Consider the following 12,604-nt stretch of genomic DNA (forward strand, 5'->3'; position numbering starts at 1 on the left):
GGAGATCCCGTGAGCAGGTGCGAGTGCGTTACATGCGTATGGCCTATCCGTAACCTAGCTAAGGTAACTTCAATGTGCCTGTTGTGTGAGTCAGTAGTGTATTGTCCCAAGTGTGGTTTTATTACGTGTAGTTTGTTGTCTGTCTGTTCGCTCCAGTCTGCTTGCCAAGTTTTACGGAGTTGTTGTCTAATGTGTGGCTTGAGGTCTGTGTAACGTAGTGTTGCCATGTCGACTGTGTTTCGGAGTGCAGCATTGGCGGCCATTTCATCCGCCTCTTCATTACCGCCAATGCCAGAGTGGCCTGGCACCCAACACACAGTCACCCCAAGGTTTGAAGAATAAGCTACCTTAATCGTTTTGAAGACAAGATTAATGACATGGGTTTTTGATGACTTTCCGGATGATAATGCACGGACGACGCTCAACGAATCTGTATAAATGACGGATGTAGGAATATGATGTTCATCTATGTGACTTACAAACAGAAATATGCCATATGCCTCTGCCGTAAAAATACTTGTATTAACATTCATTGTTCTACATGCTTCAAAATTGGGCCCATGCGCAGCACAAGACACCGCAGTGGACGTTTTAGATGCATCGCTGAAAAACTCTGCAGCCCGGTATTTATTCTGCAGATAAATGAAATGCTGCAAAATCCCACTTCTTGGTGTCCTGTTCTTATTGTATTGTACGAAAGACAAGTCACATGCCACAGGACGAAGATGCCATGGTGCTACAAGATCAGTGTGAGATGATTTGAATGTGTCTAAGAGGGAGACGTCATGAATAGTCACCTCGTCCCTCACTCTCTGCGAGAAAGGAACAGCAATGGATGGGCGGTTTAAAAAGAGTTTAGTTGTGGACGTATCATTAAAAACCGGTTTAAAGGGATGGTTATTCATTGATGAGATTTTGGAGGCATATAGGAGGTCAACATAAGTTCGCTGGTACGCTAAGCACCATTTGTCGCACTCTGCATAAAGACTGTGGACAGGACTGGTACGGAATGCCCCACAAGACAGGCGAAGCCCTAAGTGAAGCACTGGGTCGAGCATTTTAAGTGCTGTTTTTGTGGCTGAACCATACACAACGCTTCCGTAGTCCAACCGTGACCCTACCAACGCGGCATAAAGTCGAAGCAGGAGTTGTTTGTCTGCACCGTACGATTGGTGAGACAAGACTTTTAGAATATTCATTGTTTTTAGGCATTTTTGTTTAAGTCGTTTTATGTGGGGTATGAATGAGAGTTTCTCGTCAAACACCACACCCAAAAACTTGTGTTCTCTTTGTACTGGAATCGAGTCACCAAAGAGTTTTACGTCGGGATCGGGCAGGATGCCCCGCCTTTTTGAGAATACAACACAGGTACTCTTAGAAGGATTAAGTTTAAATCCATTTTCATCTGCCCAGCGAGAAAGTTTATTTACCCCAAGCTGGACCTGACGTTCACAAATGGATATGTTACACGATTTGAAAGATATTTGAACGTTATCTACATACACCAAGCAGGATATGGTTGGCGGCAGTGCCTTTCGGAGAGAGTTCATCTTAACTATAAACAAGGTGCAGCTCAATACGCCACCTTGAGGCACGCCATTCTCCTGCACGTGAACATTTCGAAGTGCCGAACCGACCCTGACACGAAATGTTCGTTCAGACAGGTAACTTGAAAGAGTATTAAGCATGTTATCTGTCACACCATAGGATTTTAGGTCTGCAAGAATGCCATAACGCCATGCCGTATCATAAGCTTTCTCGATATCAAAAAATACGGTCATGCAGTACTGTCTGTGTATAAAGGCATCCTTAATGTAAGATTCCAGTGCAACTAATTGATCATTTGTGGATCGCCCTGCCCGGAAGCCTGCGTGGCAGCTCTCGAGAAGACCGTTGTACTCAGGAAGTACACGAGCCTACGGTTTATCATCTTCTCGAGGAGCTTGCACAGGCAGCTTGTCAAAGCAATGGGCCGGTAACTAGAACGAGAGGAAGAGTCCTTCCCTTCTTTTAGGAAAGCCACTACTATGGCCTCCCTCCAAGAGCGAGGAATGTGCCCCGAAAGCCAAATCTTGTTATATAGGTGGAGGAGTGTTAGAAGAGTGTCTGAGTGTGGGTGCTGTATCATTGTATATGTGATGTTGTCTGGGCCTGCAGCTGAGGGTTTACAAGTGCTGAAAGCGGTCCTAAGCTCATGAAGTGAAAACTCCGAGTTATAAGAAGAGGTTGCCTTATCATTATCAAGTAAAGACTTCTTTTCGGCCAATTGTTTGTCTTTAATGAAAGTGCTAGTGTAGTGTGCTGAACTGGTCACGTGTTGGAAGTGTTGTGCGAGTGTGTTAGCCTGGCCTTCCAGTTTGTCCCCTGTTGTACTAACCAGGGGCAGGCTGTGTGTCTGTTGTCCTTTTAGTTTGCGTATTCGTGTCCAGACTTTGCGGGAGTCAGTGTAAGAGTTTATGGATGTTACGAATGAGCGCCAACTCTCTCATTTTCCGTCACGGCGCACACGTTTTCCCATCGCCTTAGCCCTTTTGAACAATAAAAGGTTACCCGACGTGGGGTACCGCCGAAGGATACCCCACGCCTTGTTCTGGGCCTCTCGCGCCCGCCTACAGTCCTCATTCCACCACGGCCTCCGCTGGTTGCGCGGGGCTCCAGAGGCGTGGGGAATGGACTTTTCGGCGGCGTCGAGGATGTGCGCCGTGAGGAGTTGGGTAGCTTCTTCAACGTGTAGGTGTCCTATGGATGTGTGGTGTAGTTTGGATGTCCCTGTAAATGTATTCCAGTTAGCTCGTGCTTCATTGAACCTATTATGGGAAGATGGACTGCTTGGGCCTTTACCTATGTATGTGAGTGAGGTGGGGAAGTGGTCACTGCCATATGGGTCAGTTCCCACTCCCCACTCGACAAGAGGAAAGAGAACTGCGGAGCCAATAGCCAAGTCAAGACATGAGTATGTGTTGTGACCTATGTTATGGTATGTAGGCTGTTTATTGTTGAAAAGGCATGCTCCAGAAGATGTAAGGAAGTTCTCTATCAGGCGACCTCGGGCATCCGTTCTGGAAGAGCCCCAAAGAGAGTTGTGAGCATTAAGGTCGCCTGTAAGGATGTATGGTTCGGGCAGCTGGTCTACCAGCGCTTCGAAGTCGGAGCTCGTAAGTGAAACATCAGGAGGAATGTATATGGAGCATACCGTTATCAATCTATTAAATATTATTGTTCGAATTGCTACAGCCTCAAGGACGGTGTTCAAGGTGACAGGGTGGCATGCTAAGGATTTGCGGGTGATTATGGCAACAAAGCCAGAAGAGTGTGTGCAGCCATCCCTGTCTTTCCTGTATGCCATGTAACTATTCAAGAACTTTGTGTGTTTGGAATTCAGATGTGTTTCCTGGACACACATTACACTTGGCTGATTGGCATGCAGAATCTCATAAACGTCGTCAAGATTATTCAGAAGGCCTCTGCAGTTCCATTGAACAATATTTTCTCTTCCCATTATGTGTTCAGAGCTACTGGAGTGTGACTATTTATGTAGGGTCTTTCGGGGCTTGCACTCTTGGAAGGGGTTTTCTGACCTTCTCTACTGACCTGGACGTCGCAGCCCGTTCCTTCCGCTGCGATGAAAGCCGGAAGGGCTCGATGTCCATGTCGTCATCTGAAGGCAAGGGGGTGCCCAGCGGACTGGGCCCCCTTGACATGGTACCCTTTCGGGTGTACTTTGCCTGCACTGCCAGTGCCAAAGGCGTGGGGAGCACCCCAGATGGCACAGGCAGTGAGGCGCAGGAGGGGGTCGCTGCGACTGCCTCCGTCTCCATCTCGTCCGGGCCCTCGCGTGTGCTTCGGGCCGGTGGAGAGGGGGAAACGGTGGGTGCAGCAGCATCCCCACCGGACGTGGATGCCACCATAGCTGCTGCTGGCTCAGCGAGCGGTGCGGAGGCGGGTTGGGCTGCCAGAGGCAACCCAGAGGGGGGCGGGGGCGGGACCAAGTCCGACTCGCAGTACTGGGTCCCCGCCGAAACCAGACGCCGCTCCGCCCCCCGGCGAGCTGCGTCGGCGTACCTCCCCAGGGGGAAAGAGGCGAACCTCTTCCGCGCCTCTGGGAAGGTGATGTTTTCAGTGACTTTGATTGCGATTATTTTCTTCTCTAATTGAAACTTTTCACATTTTCTGGAGTACGCCGCGTGTCGGCCCTGACAGTTTACGCAAAGAAATTGTTGAACGTTACAGTTGTCGGACGGGTGGTCGTGGTGGGCGCATTTTGCGCAGGTAAGTCGGCCGCCACAGGAGTTTGTGCCGTGCCCGAACCGTTGGCACTTGAAACAGCGCCGCGGGTTCGGGATGTACGGCCGGACTGAACATCGGATGTAACCAGCGTTGATGAATTCTGGAAGGGTGGACTTGTCGAAGGTTAGGATGAGGTGCTTTGTCGGTAGTTGTTTATCGTCTCTGCGGATGGTTATGCGCCTGACCGCTGTTACGCCATGACTACGAAGGCCCTCCAGCAGGTCAGCTTCAGATTCATTTAGTAGGTCATACTCAGAAATCACGCCCTGGGAGCTGTGTAGGCTGCGGTTGGGCGTGACTCGGATTGGCAGATCGGCGATGCTGGTTTGTGCAAGAAGTTTATTGGCCTGGTCCTGGCTACTGATCACAACAAGAATTTCACCGGTTCGATGTTTTTTGGCCTTATACGAACCTACAACAATACTGTCAAGAAACTTTGAAATGAGAAATACCGACTGTGAATCAAGAGGTTTTGATTGGTCTACAGATTCCATCACGATGAAGCGAGGATAGTTGTTCGGTTTCGGAGGCGTCAAGTCAGGAAGTGGTGGAAAAGAAACTTCGGTGCGGCCCCTTTTCGGGGGCCGATCACGTCTGGGGGGGGGGGGGTTTGAAAATGCCATATAGCATAGTATAAAAGCAGGGAGACGGGGGTACTTTCTTCTTTGACCTTACCCTGGTAGCCAAAGAGGTCCCGGAGCTCCCTGCCTGGTAAACAGACAGGGAGCCCATCCGCCGGAGCTTGACCTGGGCTCCGACGGCCACCGTTAGACAAGGAACACACAAGGAACACACACAAGGAACACATTACAAGGAACACACGAACTTCCAGCTTTCGGTATAGTCATATTGACATCTACGACCGCATTGTGCGACATGAAAACCGAGACCGACAAGATTAAGCAAAAAACAAACAAAAACAAGGCACTAGATTATTCAGTACAATGTATAAAAATGTATCCGCGAAAAACTTTTAGCATCTGGTACAGTTATATTCACAGCCATAACAACATTGTGGGACAAACAGAAAAACGGAACTGGTCTGCTTAAAGAATGAAACAAACTAATTACTGGAGTATTTATTACAATGTAGAAAGAGTATCCCAAGGAACACGCATTTAGCATTTGGTACAGTCATATTCAAAGCCATAATCACATTGTGGGACCAAAACAAGATCCGAATTGGTCAGATTAAAAAAACTAGCCATTAGTAAAGCTTGCTTTATATTTTAGCGAAGTGGCCACTAGCAAAGTTTACTGTAGCGTTAGCAGCTTTCTTTGCTTTGTGCAGGCTTTTTCTTTCATGACACCGTCATTGCTGCAAGCAACATAATTTTTTAGAAGCGTGTTGACAGCTGGTTTTAGAATGTTCTTGAGTACGGTATCTGGATGGAGGCCGCTTGCACACATGTCCAACTCCTCGCCGTCACTTAGTAGAAACTGCATGATGCTCGAGAGGACCATCCTTTGGTTGACTTCTGCATGAAACCGCTGCTCCTGTTCCTTACTTACAAGGTGCTCTAATACTGTCTTCGTGCCAAGAACAACATTAATAACGAAAGGCTGCGGAAACTTCACGCCTCCTCTGTTCATGCATTCAATGAGTACGTGCTCACTTTGCTGCAGTTCTCGGTCAGTGATCATGAGCTGTGACTGACAATCCTCACATGGCTGACGTTTAATTCCAGCATGCGCACAAAAGCCGGCAATGTATGCCAATGCAGGCAGTCAGTTTGTGATACTTTGAGGTCACTTTGGGTGAGTTTGATGGCATACTTTGCTATTAGCATCTCGGCACCAAGCTCCTGCTTTTTTGGTTCCAATAAAACGGCATGTTTTCCAGCATCAAAGCATTCTGCAAGCGAATCTTTGTTTCCTCTTTGAATACCTCTGTGATTGACACATTGTAGTGAGATCCACAGATTTGGCGGTACTTCCCGAACCTGGCCTCAAGGCAATCTGTTTGAAACTTCCCCAAAAGGACGTACCTAAAGCCCACCTCATCAAGGCAATACCGTGACAGTCCAATGAATGAATACGTGCTTAGCCGGAAAGCAAAGTTGGTCTCCTCTGTCAAACCACCAGCCGTGGTTCCCCTCCGGCTCCACCTGTCAAGCCAGGTTATGAACTGATCAAGATACTGAACTTGCAAACAAGACATATCCTTCACAGACTATTGCCAAACATCACGTAGTCTGTGCCCCTTTTCTGGAGTCTGAACCAAGGTAAATGTAACTGGTAGCGAAGCTTCCATAGAAGCCCATACGTTCAGAAAATGGCGGCTTTTAAGCTGCTCATGGGGCTTAGCGCCATCTGTGTGAGGAGGGAACACTTCCGGCGGAACAAAGAATAAACAGGATGTGACGCAAGATCCGGTCAGAAAGTGACGTTATTTTGGTGGCATTAGCGGGAAGATTTGACTTCAAGATAGCCTGAGCAGGCCTCTGATCGCTGAGGGCTCATGTCATTGCCATCTGATGCAAGTTGGCGAGCCCTTGGCGTGTGTGCTTCAAGTCAACTCCAGCTGAACTAGTACATACTCGTGACTAGAGAAACGTCTTTAGCATACTGTCGTATGATTCGCCTCGGTGTTTATACAAAAACATCTTGCATTTTCTCTAAACCTTTATTTTGTATTCATGCATTCCACTGCTGTATAAAAGCAATCAGTTGTTTATTTTGATTGCAGTGGGTGGCAAACCTGGAACAGGGCATGTAGCCCCCCCGACCGAAATTTTTTTTCTGCCTTAGGATACAGAGCACAAAATGGCACTTGACCACTGTCCCCGGCCCCCCTTTCATATAAAAAACGTGCCCACTCCTTACCCCGATACAAGTTTCTATCAACGCCACTGCTGGGTTTAATTGCGTCACCCATACGCAGGTTGCGTGTGTGCCTTAAGTATAGATCAAGTTATATATATAATGCTTGCTCAGTTTGTGTACTTGTTCTAAAAGAAGAAATAACGCATAGTCATGCTATAATCAAGACATTTGAATTTTATTCCCAGATAAACATAAAACAACTTTACCACACTGCACAAAATAAGCACTTATACAATAAATACAAAATGTTCGTGGGCACTACATGCATTACGATTTTCCTTACGCGCCGAAAAATTGGCTTTACCCGTAACACACAGCACTATGAGCAATGAAAGCGTCAACACAAGAACTGCTTCGAAAGAAGAGAAAACAACTAGGCACTGCATCTTGACGCAGAAAACCGGGCCGCAGGAATGCCGATTCACGAAAGTGCAGCGAGCACACCGCATCTGTCCCGGCGTCTTATCAAGTAGACGTGGGTTTCTACAGAAGTTCACTCAGCATTCAAGCCTGCAATTTCCTGGTTGCATTATTAGGCACGTGTCGCAGCATATAAGTAAAAAGAGGAAAAGTGGATCAATGCAAACGAAAGCGACAGGAGTATGCAAAGCACATAGCAGGAAAGATCTGGCAGCAGCGCAGCATGGAGCAGCACAACAAAGTACTGCGATGGGAATTATGCTTGCGCATACAAGTGCGGGAAGGAACGAGCACTACGAGCGTTGTAATGCAATAGAGAAGACACTGACATAGACAATTAAAGCGACTTGTTTAAATTCGAGTCGTACTACGCTGAGAAGTCCTAGATTAATTAAGACCACTTGCTCCGAGCCATCCTGAGTGAAATCAAGAGATAATTGTGATATACTTTAAACCCATTTTTTTCGAAGCACCACCACGCCACCTTACACAACCCCCGTGCACGTAATAGCAGTACTATAGTTTCGCGTTACCTGTTGAAATGAGAGGAAAATGGTGCAGTAAAACGCCAGGCGTACGGGAGTTGCTTTTGAAACCTTGTACAGCACATCGTTTCCGTAGGTACCGAGGAAACCGCTCAGCTCCAACCGTTGGCAGCATCGTCCCGTATTTCACAATGCCCGCCGGGCACGGTACTAAACGTGTTCACCCACGATACAACGCACCTCGCAACTCCACGCACAGCAAAAATTAAGTGCACACCAAATTAACAAGGAAAAACGAATGCAAATCCGCATCACCAAAACACGCGAGGGGCGTTTCCTAGCAGACGAACTTTAGGAGCGCCTTTCCGAACACTACAAGGGCTGAATCACAGAGCAATGACATGTTCCATTCTTCAGAGGGCGCTGCAAAAGAGGTTTTTGAGAATGAACAGCATTTTCGTAAACTATGTACACACTGTGCCTAAATAAATGTGATTCAGAAATAGATATTTATTTATTTATTTACAAGATACCTACATCGCCACGAGGGCATTTTTGTAGGGGGGACATGCAACATGTACAGAACAGAGTATACAAATACATTTATACATCCATACACTTTTTCAAAAGCACTTATTCGTAGTGATTAAAAAAAACGAACACCACACTGATCATAAGCGGGAGAAAAAAAGATCGTTATTTTGAAGACTAACCAATTCCTCTGACAACATATTCCAGTCACTTATTGTTTTAGGGAAAAAAGAATTTGCAAGAATATTTGTACTGTGGGAATACTCTCGCACTTTTTTTGGATTATCATGACGAAGTGATATGTAGTTAGGCTCGAGGAGATACAGTTTTTTGTCGATACCTGTACGATTGTAGTAAATGCAGTGGAAAAATTTTAACCTTAACTTTTTACGTCTTAACTGCAGTGGTTCCCAGTTCAGGGTAGCTTTAATCGCCGAGATGCTAGCAAAAGGGTCGTACTTGTTGGTAACAAAACGCGCTGCCTGGTTTTGCAGCTTTTCTAATCTTTCTATAAGGTACTCTTGGTGTGGGTCCCACACTACACACGCATAATCAAGTATAGATCGTAAAATATGTAAAAGATCGTAAAATATGGTTCGTAAAATATAATTGTTTTATTGTTGAGCAAAACTTGGTTTTTTGTTACTAGTGTTTGTTTCCTCCTCACCTAGTCGCGCTTCATTCGCCACTCCCACAAGCCCCCATGCTGATGTCGCTGGCAATAGGTTCTGAACCGCTTTTCGCCCGAAGCTTCGCTACCATTTGTATTTACCTTGTCTGAACATGCTCCACCACCTGACAATTAAATCAATAAAGGTGGCCGTTTCCTGCAGTGCAGCCAAATACAATTTCTGCGCTTCAAGTGACAAAGATGATGACACAAAGCTGTTAAACACTTTCAACACCAATTTCCCATTTTGACGCTCTAGGTGGCTTGGAAGTGTTTTATAGGTCAGACCATAGGAAACCTTTGCAAGCTTGCTCTGTTCACTGTCAGGTTTGATGAACAATAATAAATAGAAGAAACTGGAAACGAAACAAGGTTCTATATACCCAAAACCTAAACAAGCTACAGACAATGAGCTGAAGAACAACGGGTAACTATAATGAACAATGGGGAATTGTAACAATGCAATGTAGAAAACGGCGTGAGTTCGAACAACCGCGAAACAGTCAAGGCCGGGAATTGAAAAAGTCACAATAAGTGTTTGCTGCTGGAACGGCGTTGTCCCACACGTCCGCGAAGCAGCGCCGTGGTGTTGCTAGGTACAGGCGACGTGTCGAGGCCCAGCAGAAGAGCGCGCTCCGAGCTCCCGTCGCGTAGTAGCAGACGCAGCTCTCTTGGGGCGTCGTGGTCCTCTACCGATGTCCGGCGAGACGACTTTCTTGCGGAGGAGATGTCCTGGAGGGTGCGCCTGTGGAGGACCTCTTGGGGCACGGCACGGGTCCGGTCGCCCGACCGCCGCGCATCCCGGTCACTTTGCACACTTCTGAGTATCTCCTCTCTCCCGGTGTTCTCCTTCGGGCTCTCTCCTCTGCCCCCCGGCCGCTATCGGTGGAAACTTCTCATTGGCCGGTGGCCGGCGCAAGCTCGTGCCATGGTCCCAAGCACTCGGCGCTGTAGCAGGTGTCAATAAACTTGGCGGAGCATCTCGGACGTGTCGTCTGCTTCGTAGTTTCTTTTCTTCGTTTTGTTTCAACCACGCTTCGTTTATGTCGTTGCGATTTCTTCGCATGACATCACCCTGGTAAAGCTTCCTCAAAAAGGAAACGAAGCTTTTTGGTCGTCACCACTTTCACAGCTTTCAAAAGGAGAGTACAAAATTGACTTGTCATCATCCTTCTGATTTAGCCAATTGTTGTGCATACAACAGTCTCCACAACATGAAACAATGGCTGCTCCGGGTTGGCAGTATGAGGAAAAACTATCCCTGGCTCATTTTGCTCGCTAAATAGACATCGTTTTCCTGTTTATGGCATTGTTGTCTGTTATGACCGCAACAACATGCAGACCAGCACTTTCAAGCCTCATGATTAGTTTCTTTAGAACATCATGCAGCTCCATTGCTGTGATACGAGTTACCAGAAGGATATGAGCAACATCATTATAAGATAAAAGCAAAGACTGCACCATGAACACATGCGCTGTTTTCGCTGGTTCCGCACAATGCGCAGCAAACCCTGCTAGGCAGCCACCTTTATATTAAAAAAAACTGCTGCAGGTGTATTTCATCAAGCATTACTGTCACATTTTTTTCATGAGGGTTCAAAATGGTTGCTCTGCGCTTAATGTACCTCAGAAAACCTTCCCACTGTTCTTTCGATGTGCTCACGTCATGTGCAGCACAAACTCGCCTGATGGTAGTGTCATGCGGCAAGACAAGCTTGTTGCTGTGGCGAAAAAACTTGTATGCGTGTGGAGAATTTGTGTGCAATATACTGCTAAAAACTAAAAGCTCTGCAGAATACCGCAAACCAATGCTCTTCTTTGTCAGCATCTTGCAATGTTCCTTCAGGAAGATTAGTGCGTCAGACCTCTCATCATCATGCAGCTCATCATCACAAATGTCATCCAGCAAGGATAAAACCAGCCTAAGCACTCCTCCCACCTTGTCCTCCTGTTGATGGGCCTTCTTTTTACAATATCGCTCCACGCTGCCTAGAAGGTTGTCCAGCGCACGGACATCACGGACTTCGTCAGGAATGCACGGACTTCGTGAGGGATGCACGGACTTCGTCAGGAGGTCCCCTTACAGTCTTGGACTATGGGACCTCCTTCTGTATATTTTGCCCGTGTTATGTATTTTTTGTAATAATAAACTGACTGATTCATTGATTGATTGATCCGACACCAACAGAGCGCACTTAAAACACACGGAAACGGACAGATCGCCTGTCACCACCACAGATACAAGCAACTCAGGGGCTTGCAACGCCGGTTCGATGTAGGCGATGATGAGAAGCGTCTCGCATGCTGTTGTACACCAAAACGTTTTATTTGGACGCTCGTTAACCCGAGAAATCAGTTCACCCAGATTACAAAATTGCGCTGCTGTTTTTCTTCTGTTTCAAACACTTTTTGGGACTCGTGTATGGTTTTCTGGAGTAGCTTATTTTCAGTCCGCTTTCTTTTCACTTCAGGCTCTTCTCGCGACGTGCGCGAATCCGAGATATACGAAGGGTAGTCAGGAAAATGGCTGGGAAGGCGTCTTCAGTTAGCCGTGTCAACATCATAGGAGCTTTAATGGTTCGTCCATCGCAGTCCGTATACGTTGACGTTGTACGCAGGTGTTCTGACTTAAAGTGACGCTCGGAAACCTGCACGTGACCGGAACAAAGAAAGCCACCAATTAGCATTTACTGGGATAATTACGAGAAATCTCATCCATTCTGAAGGGGTATGCTTGATGCAGCTTACCTTGGGGTCCTTCAACAGCCTCACGTCGACGTCGCTCCGTCGCAGAGCCCGCTACCATTCCGCTCTTCGCTTAGCGACACTCGGGAAGAGAAAACAAGCGGACTTTCGGACTATTATCATAGTTGCCTCGTCAGTTGGGTACACAACACCGCCGCATGTCTCAGGATACATTCGTGAACGAAATAAATTCGGCGGAAGCGGTTAATGCAACACGGAACAGCGCGCACGGCGTGGTCTCGTTTAACGAGAGAGGTTGAAATAATTGTCACGGCTACCGCCACCTGTCGGGGACTCGAATAACTTACGGCGCTGCCGAAAAGTTACGGGCTACCATGGTGCTCGCTCTCTCGAGAGAGGTCGCAATCCGCCTTGTCTGTCAACGTGCCCGGACACGCCGAAACGCTGCAGGCACGGCGTGAGAGGCTCGGGAAAGGTTGAATGACTTCACACGAAGGCGCGCCTGAGTGAAGAGGCTTGAAATCATCTATACTCGGTTACAACTCAAGAACGGCACCACCTCATGTAGTGTATCACTCCGCCAAAGCGCCGGACCCGTGACGTCAGTGCGCGCGCGTTTTGAAAGGGGTTTGCGATGAATGCGTGATATCGTCAGCCTTGTCTCCCGCAGTTTGTTTGT

At 47.3% G+C, this 12,604-nt stretch overlaps 1 pseudogene; it reads right to left on the reverse strand.

Annotated features, from left to right (window-relative positions):
• Positions 1–9,216: 9,216 nt before the first annotated feature.
• On the reverse strand, positions 9,217–12,124 carry LOC144144808 (uncharacterized; annotated as a pseudogene).
• Between the last annotated feature and the right edge of the window lie 480 nt (positions 12,125–12,604).

This window comes from Haemaphysalis longicornis, unplaced genomic scaffold, assembly GCF_048455015.1.
Source record: "Haemaphysalis longicornis isolate Haplotype H1 unplaced genomic scaffold, Haemaphysalis longicornis Haplotype H1 scaffold_7, whole genome shotgun sequence".
Taxonomy (NCBI): domain Eukaryota; kingdom Metazoa; phylum Arthropoda; class Arachnida; order Ixodida; family Ixodidae; genus Haemaphysalis; species Haemaphysalis longicornis.